Consider the following 15608-nt stretch of genomic DNA (forward strand, 5'->3'; position numbering starts at 1 on the left):
CTTCCCCCCTTTCTTAACTCCATACAAGTTTATTCAGTGTATCATACTATCAGGTGTAGAGACAAAGCCCTGCTTCTTCTGTCTTGCTCCACATCCCAGGTGGGTGCCCCCTCCCTGTGTGTCAGGCTGGTCCTGGATAGTTCAGTGAGGGGGCTCCCCGCGTTGTCTTGGGACCCCATTATTGTGGTGTGGGAATCTGCCACTCTCCAATGAAAGTTCTTTGCCGCTTGCCCAGGCTGCTGCTGCCTGGGGGGTGGGGGGTGGGGGTGGCCGTGCTGCTTTCTTTGTGAGGGCTCCATGCGTGGAGACACACTCTGCTTCCACTCCTACCTTCTCTCTGGCTGCCTGCCCCTGGCTCACCAAGGATCCTCATAGCCAGCAGCTGTACGGTCCCAGGTCACTCACTTCTTTGTGATCCTGTCACCCTCACCAGCTCCCCGAGGCCCAGGTCACAGCACCGTCTAGTTTCCTAAGTAGGACAGGCTGCACACCGCCTGCCCCATTCTCCTGCCTGCCATGGACAGCCTGTCGCATCCACATCTGAGGGTGTCCCCTCAGAATGTGGGGAAGGGCTATTCATCTTCCCTCCATGGGTTGGGATGCGAGAAAGGCCCTGTTCCTCAAAAACCAGCAGACCCCCTCCTCCAAGAGCTGTCTCTGCTTGGCCTTGTACACATCTCCTCCCGGCTCCCTGTCTGACAGGCGAGGTAGCTGTGTGCCCATACACACCAAACACTGTCTGCAGTTGCGGAAGAATCTTAAGCCCGACTCTAAGTGCTCTGCCCTCCGTGGCCCGTGGCCTGTTCCTGCACCACTAACATACAGTGGTTCATGTGCACGGCCAAGACACGGCGAGCATAGATGCACACAGACCTCCAACCTGCTGCAGACCGAGGAGAGGGCTTGTAGCTTGGTTCCTGGGGAAGGAGATTAGAGGGGAGTGGAGAGGAAGGAACGTGGATGGAAAGGAAGGACCAGGGAAGGATGAGGGGAGGGAAGATGAAGTACTCTGTGATGTGAGCCAAGAGGCAGATGCCAAGAAGAGAAGCAGAGCCCCTCGGATGTGGCAGAAGTGTTATGGTAAGCAGCTCCGCCCTGGACTGTTTCCCAGAGGCTATGAGGGAAGCTCTTGGGTGGGCTGGGTGGGCTGGGTGGGCCTTCACATCCTGGGGCCTTGTCTCAGCGGCTCTCCAACCCATAATTGAATTAACTCTTTCAGTGTCTTGGTGGCTGACAGAAAGGAACGCCAGGAAGCCCCAGATGAGTCAGCTGAGCTTGTTTGTAAAAAGTCAAATGAGTCTTTTCCTGGAACCCTAAAAAGCCAGAAGGATCGAGACCATCTCAATCCCCACTCCATCCCTTAGTCAGTGATTCTCAAACTTCAGGGTGACTAAACATCACATGGCAGCTTGTTTCAAATGCAGGTTCCCAGCTGGTGTTTTTACACAAACATCCTGGGTATTGCTAAGTAGTTCTAGAACTTTGAGAAACACTACTTTCCTCCTTCAGCCCCCAAACTGTACATTTTTAATAAAACAGATGTGTGTATTTTTAAAGATTTCTGTGCTGTTGCTGAAACCCACACCTCCCCAACTCGTTTTTGGAACCATCTCCATGACCACCTGGCTGCTGACCTGGACGCCGGTCGGGGGGCATTCCCCAAGTGGTGGCTCCACCCTTTGGGAGCCCCCAAGCTGAGATGGCCACGATTAGTGCCTGGCACACAGTAGGCACCCGTAACTTTTCTTGGAATCAGAGACATGGACAAATGAGTAACTGATGTGCTGACGAGTAGCCAGAACGCTCAGAAGATAAGAACAAAAGGAGATATCGAACACCAGGCAAGGCCAAGTGTCACGGGGTGGGAGACAGAGGCGTGTAGGGCTCTGAGGAGTGAGGACACAGGTGGAAGAAATGGAGACACAGAGGTTCTAAATCTAGATGGTGTGGGCCAAGGAGGCCATCTCTGGCAATTGTCTTCGATCCAGGGACAATGCTACTTCCGTGAGTTCATTCAGCTAACGAGCACCGCCACCTACCCCACTCTCCCTGGCACACAGCCATCTGCCCATCTTGCACTTGGCCTTGCCCCTCCCCCTTTTCTCCACTGGCCCAGCCACACCTGGCCTAGGGACGTTGGTCAGGAAATGACCCTGACCTCAGAAAGCCCGAAATCCAGTGATCCTGCTTATCAGGAATGGTCCCCATCCTGGCTTCTACTCAAGGTCGAGACTCTGGAAGGAAGAGGAGGATATGGGACGTGAACAGCTGGCCTTTGGATGATGTCAGAGTAGAAAATGACTTCTGAGCAACGGCTTAGCATACGGCAAGGATGCCTGGCTGGGGAGGAAGGTGAGGGGCATTCCTGACGCAGGTCTTACACAAAACAGCTGTGGCCGCCATGCCGCTCCTGGCCTTTCAGGTGCCGGGCTTATTCTTTCTTGGGAGGCCTCACCCCAATTGTATCCCACGTAATAAAATGTCCTCACACTGAATGTACCGCTTTACATAATCTGGAAGGATTTATATAACTTTGCTTTGGAAATAACCGGCTCTGAGTTTTTTTAACATGTCATTGGCTGTGACTTCTCAACGATCTTCATGCATAGGGATGAAATCTAACAAGTTTTGTAAGTGGAACGAGAATATTTTAATACCAAATTTGACAGGGTAATGAAACTGACAGTATTACGTTTTGTCAACAATTGCATATTATTATTTTTACATGTTTGTATTTTGGAGCCAATGACATTTAAAGGGTTTCATACATTTTTATGGGCCCTTGGCACTGTGCTTAAGGTGCCTAGTGACTACATCCGCTCTGGTGATGGCAGACTTTGACTTTCTGGACATCCTCTAGCAAGCTCCCTGGCAAGCGAGCTGAGTGTCTGACAGATCCTTCTGCTTTGTTGACAGTTCCATCTCCTTGAAGGCAAAGAAGCTGTGGATTGTCCCACCTGGGAAGCCAAGAGGTTTGGACACCAAGGAGGGACATTTCTCCCTCTGTCTCTCTATGATGATATGTGATATATATGGTGTATTTCTAGTTATTAGATTTTTTATATTATACATAAGCTTCCTTTTTTTTTTTCAGCAGCAAACTTGATGTACTTGGTCTAATGAGATATCGCCTCCACCCCCCAAAAAACTCCAGGAAGCCCAAGGCATGGGAAGGAATACTTTTTGGCATATTTCTTCAAGGCAGATTTGGGGGTTGGCCATAGCTCTGCTTGCATGGCCCGTGGCCTCGGGGGCCTCCAAGATGATGAACCAACACTAATGTGGAGAAGGGGACATGAGGAAAGGGTCTGCTTTAAGTCCTAAGTGTGACCTGCAAGGAGGTATTGGTAAAGTGGAAAGGACAAAAACCTTTTTGAAGACAACCCAGCCAAAGAGCCAGAGAGAGGAAAGCCATGCCTGGTCTTGTCTTCCATGTACTGGGGAGGCCAACTTGGAAAGTCAGAAAAAGGATGAGTGTGACTCCATGATTGGAGGAGTTATCTTCTAAAAAAATTAAAAAATAAATAAAAAGCATGGCTGACATGTAACTATCAATTGGGGACTTTGAAATAGGTATATTTACTATAAATAGTCTAGTGGAAAAGGTGGACAACATACATAACAGATGGGGAATTTGAGCAGAGTAGGAAATTATAAAAAAGAAATGGAAAAATGGAAATGCTAGAAATGAAAACCTTAATGTCAGTGATGAAGAATTCCTTCAACAGGTTTATCAAACTGGACAAAAGCAGAGGGAAAAAATCTGTGAACTTGATGTTAGATCAACAAAAATGAACCAAACTGTATCACAAAAAGTAAAAGCAAACTAACAATTGAGCAAACCCAAAACTAAGCACCAAGACGTATGGGAAAGTGACAACTGGTCGAACACATGTAATGGAAGTCCCAGAAGAAGAGGGGAGACAGAATGGGGCAGAAGAAATATTTGAAGAGATGATCACTCAGAATCTCCCAAATTAACGAAAGACAACAGACCACAGGTCCAAGAAGCTCAGAGAACCCCAAACAGGATAAATGGGAAGAAAAACATAACTAAGCATATCACAGTCAAACTGTTGAAACCAAAGATCAGAGAACATCTTGAAAGTAGCCAGAAAGCTGTGGCGCCTGGGTGGCTCAGTCAGTTGAGCTTCCGACTCTTAATTTTGGCTCAGGTCATGATCTCAGGGTCATGAGATCCAGTCCCTTGTCTGGCTCTGCACTCAGTGGGAAGTCTGCTTAAGATTCTCTCCCTCTGAAAAATAAAAAAAAAATAAAAAAAATAAAAGATTCTCTCCCTCTGTCCCCCACCCCACTTGCGTACTCTCAAGGAAGGAAGGAACGAAGGGAGGGAGGAAGGAAGTAAGGAGGGCAAAGAAAGAAGCCAGAAAGTAAAACAAATTACATAGAAAAATAAGAAACAGTCTTATTAGAAACTCAACCAGATGGTTCCTGAGGCCCGGCTGTATTTCTGCCTTATAGGCCCACAAGACAACCCAGGAGCATTGCAGGACGTTTCCCCATTTGGAGACTGATAGCAGCTTGGGCAGGTTTCTGTTAACCTGCAAAACACAGTGGACTGCAAGTGAGCAGCATCCTGCAGGGCACCAGCTCTCCAGTTCACAGTCTGCAACCCCCCGCTCCCCACCCCAGGCCACACCCAGGCCCTCCCCTCTTTACACACACCCCACCTTGAGCTGACTGTGGCCACATCACCCCTCAAAGACTGTTGCTTGACTGTGAGTTGGAAGGAGGCAGAGTAGGTAGAGGCTAGACATGCTAGTTGACCGGCCCTGGGATCTGCCTGTTCCTCCAAATCCTTTCCCCAAACATGACCAACCTGGAACAACAAAAGGCCCCCTGTCAGGGCTCTGCTGAGTGCATGGTCATCGTCATGGGTGGCAATGTCTATGAGAGGCAGACAGTTGCCAATAATTCAGGGTCGCCATGGGATCAGGAAGAATCATGTTTCCTCCCCCTCACCCACTGTGTTGCCTTCTGTGGCCTCTTTCCAGAAGAGAGTTCCTTTACGACAGGAGCCACAGGGAGGCGGCAAAGAGCTTGCTTCAGGGCCTCAGCTGGCCTGGAGTCAGAGGGCTGGATTTAAAATAATGGCAACTGCCAAAAGTGAAGCCGGTGGGCTTCCCCTGAGAAGGTGCTCGGCTGAGTGTGGAGAGCAAGTATGGCAAAAGTAGGGGAAAGAGACAAGAGATTCCTGACCCACCTTGCACATCTGGATCCTGCAGATAATTCCTGGTAGCCGGAATCCTCTCCCTCAGTAGGGACCACTACCTCCTCCCTTGAGCACCCCTGCAGGGTCCTCAGCTCTGCAGTTCAGAGAGCTTTCCTTGCAAATGATTGTTCAGGCAACTGTTAGGAACTCTGCCAGGAGGCCCTTCCCGTAGACTTCCTCAAACCTGCATCACGTGCGCATTCATTCAACAAATATCTATTGGCCACTTAATACTGGACACTGTTCTAGGCATGAGGGATACAGTTCTGAAGAACAAAAATTTTTTAAGTGCTTTCATGGAGTTTACAGTCCTTTGGGGTGGACAGACAAGAAATTAAAAATTAATAGAATACACCTTATATTAGATGGTAAAAGATGCCATGGAGAAACACATTTCAAGAGGGTAAGGTACCAGAATAAAGGGGTTACCATTTAAAATAGGTCCCATCAGGGCTCACTGAGGTGACATTTGAGTAGTCTTGCAGAGGTGAGATGCGAACCATGGGGTAAGAAGAGCATGCCAGGCAAGGGAACAGCCGAGGTGGGAACATGTCCACCAAACTCAAGTTCCAGCATGTATCCAGTGTGGCTGGTGCCAGGTGAGTGAGTGGGAGAAGAGAAGGAATGATAAGGAAGAGATGACTGGCCTGCAGTGATCGGCGCCTTGCAGGCCACGGTAAGGACTTCTTTTTCACTCTGAACGAACAGGAGCCATGTTTATTTTGAATGAAATGGGAACCACTGCAGAATTTTGAGCAAATGAATGACATGATCTGAGCGACACTTCAAGAGCATGGCTCTGGTACGCCTGAAACTAACGTGAATGAAAGCCTTTTTTTTTTTTAAGATTTTATTTATTTATTTGACAGAGAGAGACACAGTGAGAGAGGGAACACAAGCAGGGGGAGTGGGAGAGGGAGAAGCAGGCTTTCCGCTGAGCAGGGAGCCCGATGCGGGGCTGGATTCCCAGGACCCTGGGATCATGACCTGAGCCGAAGGCAGACGCTTAACGACTGAGCCACCCAGGTGCCCCAAATAAATAAAATCTTAAAAAAAAAAAAAAAATTCCCATCCCATTCAGGAAAGCTTAGTAAGGGAGCTCAAATGCCCTCCCCCCAGGAAGCCCCTCCTAATCCTCCCTAAGACCCCCTTTATTCAGGCATCACCCAGCTTTGGTCAACCTTGCCTTTGTTCTGGGATTAGTGACTGGCCTGTCCTCAGCCCCACCAGACCTTAGACTCTGGAAAAGCAGATGCCCAGTTGCTTTCACAGCTTCTCCCAGCACAGAGGGCTATGCACACAGAAACCAAGTCAGACTCTCCCTAAGGAATAAGTGATCCCATCCGTCCTTATTTGAGCTGCCTCCTCTTTCTTCTGGGCTGTGTTTCTGCCCAGAGAGCCACATAATCATGTGAAACGCTTTACCAATGTAACAGCCCTAATTTGGTGTGTCGGCCACACTTTACAGTCCCTCAGTAGCGCCATGTTTACAAGACACACTTGTCACTGTCCTGCAAAGGCAGGCTCTCAGAACTGGCAGTAAGCACATACGAAACATTGTTTGCCAAAGCCATTGGCCTCTCTGGAGGCTTCTGAGAGCAAATTAAATGAGTAATTATTTATTGAGTCCTCAAACACTTATCGAGCACCTACTGTGGGGCTGTGCTCTACACTAGGCAGTGAGGGTATAAAAGTGAATAAAACAAATTTCCAAGGATCTTACTGCAAACACAGGATACAGACCATATGCAAAGCACTGGCATGCTCAAATAGAATCAGGTCCTTGTACTGCACCAAGGACTTACCATCCACTCATCCATCTATCAGTCATTCAGCAAGTACTGAGTGTACTGCCCTGAGTGCTGGATGGGTAATGATGACCTTGAGACACAATCCCTCTTCACACTCGAGTGTGGAGACAGAGTAGCAAATAGTGGGGAGCTGGCACATACAACAAACACAGTTCAGGGCAAGTGATACAGTAATACAGGTGCAAAGTAAAATGGACAACAGGGGAAGGAGATGCTCTTGCAGTAAAGGTCTGGAAAGTAAAGGTCTGCCACGGGTGGCAGGAGTGGGGGAATCAAGGGGAATCCAAGGGAACAGAACACTGTAAGCTTACTTAGACCATGTTACGGGCCGGAAAGTAGTCCCTGTGGCTGTGGTTCGTTGGGTAGAAGCCAGATGTTGTAGGAGCTAAGCTAAACTGGGATTCAATCTGGATGGGCTTGAAGGCCAAGCTGATGATTTTCAAGGCAAGGAGTGGTAGTTGCAGATCTTGCTTTCGAGAGGCAGCTGTGGCAATGTGGAGACATTACACAGTGGATGCAGGGAAACCCAACTAGGGGAGCAACAACGAAGGTTTCAACCCAAGCAGTATGAAAACCAGCTTTGATTGGATTTACTCATTCATGCCCTTAACTGTTCACAGACCTTGTACTGATTGAAGATAGGGATGGAACAGACAGGGAGGGAACAAAGAAAAATAAAACCCAGTTTATGTCAAGGATATTATAATCAAGTAAGAGACACAGACCACGAAAATGCTTCTACATTCTTCCCTTGACTTCTGTCCTGTGATATTTGGTTTCCCTCCTATGTTCCCTATACTCCGGTGGCCCCTCTAGAAACTCATTGTCTTCTGCCAGCATACTCTGTGGGTTGCTCCAGTACCTGGACTCTCTCCTTTCCTCATGCCACAGGATGTCCCCAAATGACTTTATCCTCTCCTATGGCCTTGAACATCAACTATATGATCACGACTCCCAAACTTATCCGTAATTCCAGTCTCTCTCCTGAGTCCTAGAGCTGTATATCCAAACACCCGACTGAATGTGTCAGCTGGTTGCCCACTAAAACCTCTACCTCAAGTCATCCAAATAAAACTCATCTTTCCTTCCCAATCAAACCAACTTCTCCACTTGCTCTCCCTATCTCAGTGTATAACCACTACTCTCTATCTACCCCCAAAGCTGGAGACTGGGGTATCATCAGTGCCTCATCTCTTGCACCTCTACACCCAGTCTATCCCCAAGCCCTATCCAGTCTACGTTTTCTATGTCTTGTCTTTGGTGACCACCCTAGTTGAGGCCACTGACTGACCTCCCTGTCTATAGTATTACTCTTGCAATCTGTGTTCCGTACTAGGCCAGAGATCTTTCTCAAATCCAGATCTTATACCATACCCCTGCATACAAACTCTTTAATGGCTCTTCATGGGTTTAATCATGGCCTGCAAAGATTTTTGTGACAGCTCCTCAGCCTGGCTGTATGATATTCCATTGTATGGATGGGCCATAACTTTGTTGTTGTTACTGTTAAGGATTTTATTTATTTATTTGACAGAGTGAGAGAGCACAAGTAGGCAGTGGTAGGCAGAGGGAGACGGAGAAGCAGGCTCCCCGACAAGTAGAGAGCCCAAGGTGGGGCTTGATCTCAGGACCCTGGGACCATGACCTGAGCCAAAGCAGATGCTTAACCGACTGAGCCACCCAGGCACCCCAACGCCATAACTTATTTAACTAGTGTTCTAGTGATAGATGTTTGAGTTGTTTGTAAACTTTCGCTACTCTAAACAATGCTATAGTTGATAACTCTGTACATACTTCATCTTGTATGTGTGCAAGTATATGGGATCAGAAATTATATGCATTTTTAATTTTGACAAGTATCAACAATTTACAGTTCTGCCAGTAACACATAAGAGGGCCTATTTCCCCACAACAATGCCAGGGGTATATTATCAGATGTTTGGATTTTTTGCCAATCTGTAGCTTGAAAATGATATCTAAATGTAGTTTCAATTTTCTTGTGAGGTTGACTATTTTTCCATATGTCTAAGAGCCATTTATCTTTCCTTTTATGTTAACCATCCCATTTTCTTATTGGATTTTTGTTCTTTTTCATATTGATTTGAAGGGATTTTGTATATATTAAGCAAATTAGTCCCTTTGTCTATGATACGAGTTGCAGATACTTCCCCCTGTGTATCATTTGTCTTTATTTATGGTGGTTTTTTACTCTGCAGAAATTATAGATTTTCATGTTGACAGAATTTGTCTTTTTTTTTTATGCTTTGGGAAATTTTATGCTATTCTGACAAATGCTTTCCCCACTATGACATTATACATCTATGGCTGTATCCTTTTACATTTATTTAAACACAATTGATTCGTATGGATTTATTTTAGTGTAAAAACCAAGGCAGAGATACATTATTTTTTTTTTTCAGGCAGTTACACAATTGTTTTGATACCACTTATTGGATAATCCATTTTCCCCTGCTGATAGACAATGCCATCTTTACCATACACTAACATTTTAGTGGTTTTTTTTTTTAAAGATTTTATTTATTTGATAGAGAGAGACACAGTGACAGAAGGAACACAAGCAGGGGGAGTGGGAGAGGGAGAAGCAGGCTTCCCGCCGAGCAGGGAGCCCGACGCGGGGCTCGATCCCAGGACTCCGGGATCATGACCTGAGCCGAAGGCAGACGCTTAACGACTGAGCCACCCAGGCGCCCCTACACTAACATTTTTAATGTCTTGAGTCTATTTCTGGATTCTCTATTTGCTTCTCTGGATCAAATTGCCTATGTATGTGTTAGTATCCCCTGGATTTTACTATTTTAATTATTGTAGCTTTTAATGATTTTATATCAGGTAGAACTATTTCTCTCACTAACCTTTTTCAGAATGTTCATGGCTATTCATGATGCAGAGATTTCCATATGAACTTTATATTCAGATTATGTAGTCTGTTGGTATTTTTATTAGATTGTGTTAAATTTATAGATTAATTTATGGAGAGCTGACATCTTTATGGTAGTGAGTCTTTCTACCCCAAAATAGAATATGCCTTTCCATTTATTCAAGCCTCCTTTTGTGTTCTTTGCTAGCATTTTAGTTTTGGGGCACCTAGATCTAGCACATTAAGATTACTCTTGGTTAGTTCACTTTGTTGTTGCGATTGTAAAGGATATATTTTATTCCCCTATGTTTTCTAATTGGGTGTTGTTCACTGGCTTTTTGTATATTAACTTGTACCTACTTTGCTAAAATGTCTTATTTGTATCAGTTTTGCAGTTGCTGTCCTTGGATTTTCCAGGTAGGTTATCATTTCATAAATAAATAATGATAATTTGACCTCTTTTCCAGTTTTTTGACCTCGTTTCTTTCTCTTCTGTAGTTAAGTAGGCTGGTACGTCCAAAGCAATATTAAATAAAAATTGTCATAGGGGCCATCCCTGTGGCATATCTAACTTTAATGGGAATAATTTAGGTTTTCTCATTATGCGTGACTCTGGCTTTTAGACTGCGATACGTACACCTTGTCCTGGTCGTGAAGTTGGGCGTTTCACAGCGTGTCTGTGGTTCTCTGCCCTGGAGACTGCTGTTCCAGAAGCCTCCAGTCTGTGTGTAAGGTTCCTCCTTGGCAGATGGTTTCTCTTCCCTTGGAGAAAAAAACATGTGCAGATATCAAGTATATGCTGACTTCAAATGCATTGTGAATCCAAAGGTAACTTTTTGCTGGTCAACAGCTTTATTAAACTTGACTTCCTAAGACATTATAGTTGAGCCAATAGCAGATAGATCCTGTGTCCTCTGAGTGCCCAGAAGGTATCAGCTTTAGAGGAGAGGGAAACTGGACCTTCTCTAGTGGACAGAACGGGGATGGGCTGTGCTATCACAGTTTGGGTCCTACACTGATGACCTGGCAGGTGACACTAAGACCCAAGCCCTAAGAACAGTAGAAACTGCTAACATTTTCAAACACTTGCTATATGCTATCTGCTTGTTTAAATAGTAATTTACTCCTCAGAACCCTCCTATGAAGTGGGGACTATTATTTCCCCACAGATGATGAAACTGAGGCAAAGCAATGTAACTTGCTCAAGGTCACAAGCTGGTAGGTGATAGAGCTGAAGTTTTGTTTTGTTTTTAAGATTTTATTTATTTATTTGACAGAGAGAGAGACAGCAAGAGAGGGAACACAAGCAGGGGGAGTGGGAGGGGGAGAAGTAGGCTTCTCGCCGAGCAGGGAGCCTGATGCGGGGCTCCATCCCAGGACCCTGGGATCATGAACTGAGCAGACGCTTAAAGACTGAGCCACCCAGGCACCCCGAGCTGAAGTTTAAAATCAGGCAGTTTGACTCCAGAGCCTGTGTTCTTAGCCACCATATTCTAATCCCCAGGAGCAGCAGCCTGGGGCCCCGAGCAGCTGAACAAAGATCCAGGGAAAATCAGGAGTGTGGTCTCCATTGTAAAGCAGGGAAAGAGGCTGAACTGTGAAAAACTACTCCAGAGCCAGGGACGGTTAACGGGGCTGGATGATTGGTGCTATTGTTAGCTTTTCTTTTTATCCACACTCTTCTTTGTGTTCCTTTGCTGGCTCCTCCTCAAACCTAACCTTAAACATTGGAGTGCCCCAGGCACTGGCCTTGGACCTGCCTCATTCTCTGTCTATGCTCTTCCCTAGGCACAGCATCTAGATCTTCACGATAATGATTCCCTCCTGTGTCCCTCCAGGCTAGGCCTCTTCCCCCACTGGACTGGTGTGTCCACCTATCCACTCAACACTTCCACTAAAATACCTCCCGGGCAGCTCAAATTTCACATGTCTAAACAGAAGTCTTCCTGTCTACCCCTACAGGAACATGCTCCTCCCACTGACTTCTCCTTTACTGTGAGTTTCTTTAACACAGTCAACAAATATTTGTTAAGCACCTACTCTAACAGTGGGTAAAACAAAAACCTCTGCCCTAATAGAGTTTACATTCTACTCTTGGGAGACCTACAATAAATTGGAAAAAACAAATTACACCACGCATTAGAAGATAAGGGCTAAGCATGATGTGAAATGTTGGGGTTCAGAGCAAATGGTCAAGAAAGAATTCGAGACGTCTTTGGTGCAAAAAGGTGGTTTTATTAAAGGGCGGGAACAGGACCCATAGGCAGAAAGAACTGCACTGGGGTTGTGACCGGTGACTAATTATATACTTTTAAGTTGGGAGGGGGCTAGGGACAGCGTTAAGTCTCTAAGGAATTTTGGAAACAAGGTTTCCAGGACCTTTAGTGGTCATTTACTATTGTTTAGTAAACCCTCAGTCGTGACATGCGTATCAGTGGGCCATACGCTTGGAGAATGATTGCTAACATATATCTTGGGGGGTAGAGATAAAGGAAGTTCCAAAGGAATTTCTCTATGTTTAAAGTAGAATCACAGGAGCCTGCAGGGTCAGGATAATGTTAAACTAAAATTGCCTTTTGCCCTCAGCAAAGTATTAACATTGAGGCAGTGGGGTTCCTAGAGGAAGTTCACTCTGCCTATTTCAAGGAGTTGTCAATGAGCTGTTAAGTAGCAAGGAAATGTAATTTTTTTCTTTTGCCTTGTTTCCCACATCAAGAAGAAAAACAAAGCAGGGAAGGGGCAGAGAGTGCAACGGATGGGGACTGAAATTTTAAAAAGGGCAAGCGAGAAGAGCAGGAGATGAGGTCAGAGTAACAAGGCTAGATGAGGAATTTTACCCAAAGACGGTGGAGGATTTTGAACAGAGGCTTGACATGAGGGGATTTCCATTTTAATAGGAATACCCTAGCAGCTAGAAATTGGGGGAGGGGCAGGGAGGGTGAACCTGGGGAGACCAGGTAGGCAGCTCCTGCAATGGTCCAGGTGAGAGATGATGGATCCAGGGTGAGACAGGGAAACTAAAGGGACCCCGTGAAAAACTGCTTTTTTTTGCCCCATTTCCTGCTTCTGTTCTTGCTAGGACCTGCACCCCTGCTTTATACATATAGAACAGATAATGTATGTCCTCCTAGTAGAGGCCACTTTCAGGGAACAGGCTTGAGCAACGGAATGTAAAAAGGGCCCACAGCAACCCCCTGGCCAAATACAGACAGGCCCATCAGGTGATCCACCTTAAAATATTCACAGGCCCTAACTAATCAATGGGCTACTTACAACCAGGCAAGTTGTCAAAAAAGGGGAAATTCCATACAACCCCAAATCTCATCTTCCCCCTTTAAATACAGCCCCCTCCCACTGCCTCATTGTAGAAAGTCTCTCCTTTGCTATCCTGCCCCCCCCCCCCCCCCCCCCCCACTTGCTTGCAGTGTATTCAATGAACTTTTTTCTCTCTTCTGTTCTATCTTGGGTGAATCCCTTTCTCTGCCTGTGCCACCCCTCTGGCTTCCACCTGATCGGTCACCCCTCATGGGGGCGGGGGGGGGGGAGCTCTGATTGGAGAGACACCACACTCCGTGTAAAGGTCAAGAATTTAATGATTTCACAATAGATAACATCTATGGTGTGACTGGGCGGGATGTCATGAACACTTTCCAAGACCACTGACTCATCAAGACCCTTAGCTCCAGGGCATAAGTACCTTATGGAAGACTCCTAAACACTTGCCTTTGTTCCTGGATGCGGAAATACCAGACCACCATCTCAAATAAAAACCCCAGGTCCCAAGTAAGGAAATTCACTCTTTGCTTTCTGAGTCTCCTGGATGCTATGTCTATATCCACACTCTTATCTTTAATAAACAGCTCTCACTTCCTCTCAGCTTTGTTTGATTTCTATCCTGCGCAACGCCAAGGATCCTCATGGCTGGTCCTGTGGGATCTCCTCTGGGTCTTCAGGCCCAGCCAGCCGGCATCAAGGGGACTTGGGTCAGGAGAGAGTGGACAAGCCAATGAGATAGGGCGAGATTCTGGATATATTCTAAAGGGGGCTCCAGCATCCACCCAGCTTCTCAGGCCAAAGACCTAGGTTATCCTTGATTCTTCCCCTTCTCTCATATCCCATATCCAATCCATCAGCAAGTCCTTGTGGTTCTAGCTCCAAAAAGTACTTCAAAGTCACTGTTTCTGTCCATCTCCACTGCCCCTGCAACCCAGCTACCAACCTGGACTTACCTCTCACCTGGATTGCTCCAAGATAGCCTCTTATCTGATCTCTCTGCTTCCTCTTTTACAATCCTTCTCCAAAGCCAGAGGAATCATCCTAAAAATTAAATATCACAGCAAGGATGCCTTCACTTGTAATCCTTTAAAAGCTTCCCAAAACATTAGGAAAAAGGCCCAAATCCATAGCATGAACTACAACAGCTAATGTTAACTGCCCCTGATGACCTCTGAGTTCTCATCTCCATCCCTCTTTTTCTTGATCATCCTTCTCCAGCCATACTGGGCTCCTTCCTGTGTCTCAAACTCACCAAATTTATTTCTGCTTTGCAGCTATGCTGTCCCCTCTTACTAGGTCATGGTACCCAAGCTTTTTGCTTGACTGACCTCCTATCAACCGTCAAATCTCAGCTCAACTGTACTCTCCTTAGAAACCTCCCTGATAACTCTCATCTAGTAAAGATACCATACGATATCTTGATATCTCGTATAGTCCACACACCTCTTATCAGAAAACTCAGTCAAAGTAGGTTATTAAGGGAGTCAAAATAGGTTATTAAGTAAGATCACAGGCCAGTAAATGAGGTGGGGACTTTTTTAATTTTTTATTTTTTAAAGATTTTATTTATTTATTTGAGACAGAGAATGAGAGAGAGAGAGCACATGAGACGGGGGAGGGTCAGAGGGAGAAGCAGACTCCCCGCCGAGCAGGGAGCCCGATGCGGGACTCGATCCCGGGACTCCAGGATCATGACCTGAACCGAAGGCAGTCGCTTAACCAACTGAGCCACCCAGGCGCCAGAGGTGGGGACTTTTGAAGCAGAAGGCTATCATACACAGTCAGGGCCAGAAGGGCTAGCCTCCCCTCTGACACTTGCATCCACTGGCAATGTCCAGGGGACATGTGGTTGACACCTCCATTGAAAGGACCGCCCTAACTGCTGGACAGCTTCGGAATTGGGATTTTCCTCATTCCGAGCTGCGATGATTCTCTGGAGCTACTACACTTTTGTGCCCTTCCAAGGAAACCTAAAACAAACAGAAACCCTCTTTTAGAGGTCTGTTTGGTTTCTCATCCCCAAACTTTTCCGGTAGGCTTGTTCTCCCATCCCAAGCTTCCCTCCAGGGCATTCTCTGCACTTCTTTCTCACCTACCGGGGTCCACAACAGCCTCTAGCAGTCCTGGTGGGATCTGGCTGACACTGGCCTTCCTCAGGCCCACGACCTTCCATCCGTTCCTTACACATCAACCTGCCCGCCTTCGGTACGCCAAAATCTCTCGGCTGGAGCGAGCTCCACATCATCTCCCCGTGCTGTGCCTAGCACAGAGCCCAACACGGAGTAATTTCTCTAAAATCGCTGGGGGAATCAACGCACAATCGCTCCTGAACTATCAAAGATTCCTATATCCCGTGGGAATTCAGAAGCCCGGTGTCCCGCCCAGCCCTACCCCAGACCCGCCCCTCAGC

General features: G+C 46.4%; 1 long non-coding RNA gene across 1 annotated transcript; it reads right to left on the bottom strand.

Annotated features, from left to right (window-relative positions):
• Positions 1 to 9927: 9927 nt before the first annotated feature.
• On the bottom strand, positions 9928 to 15564 carry LOC118008492. Its single transcript, XR_004678699.1, has 3 exons — positions 15295 to 15564; positions 14152 to 14239; positions 9928 to 10684 (listed from the first exon to the last, which is right to left on the bottom strand). It is a non-coding gene; the product is annotated as an uncharacterized LOC118008492 (long non-coding RNA).
• Between the last annotated feature and the right edge of the window lie 44 nt (positions 15565 to 15608).

The sequence above is a fragment of the Mirounga leonina genome, unplaced genomic scaffold (genome assembly GCF_011800145.1).
Source record: "Mirounga leonina isolate KUSES-001 unplaced genomic scaffold, KU_Mleo_1.0 Mir_126, whole genome shotgun sequence".
NCBI lineage: Eukaryota > Metazoa > Chordata > Mammalia > Carnivora > Phocidae > Mirounga > Mirounga leonina.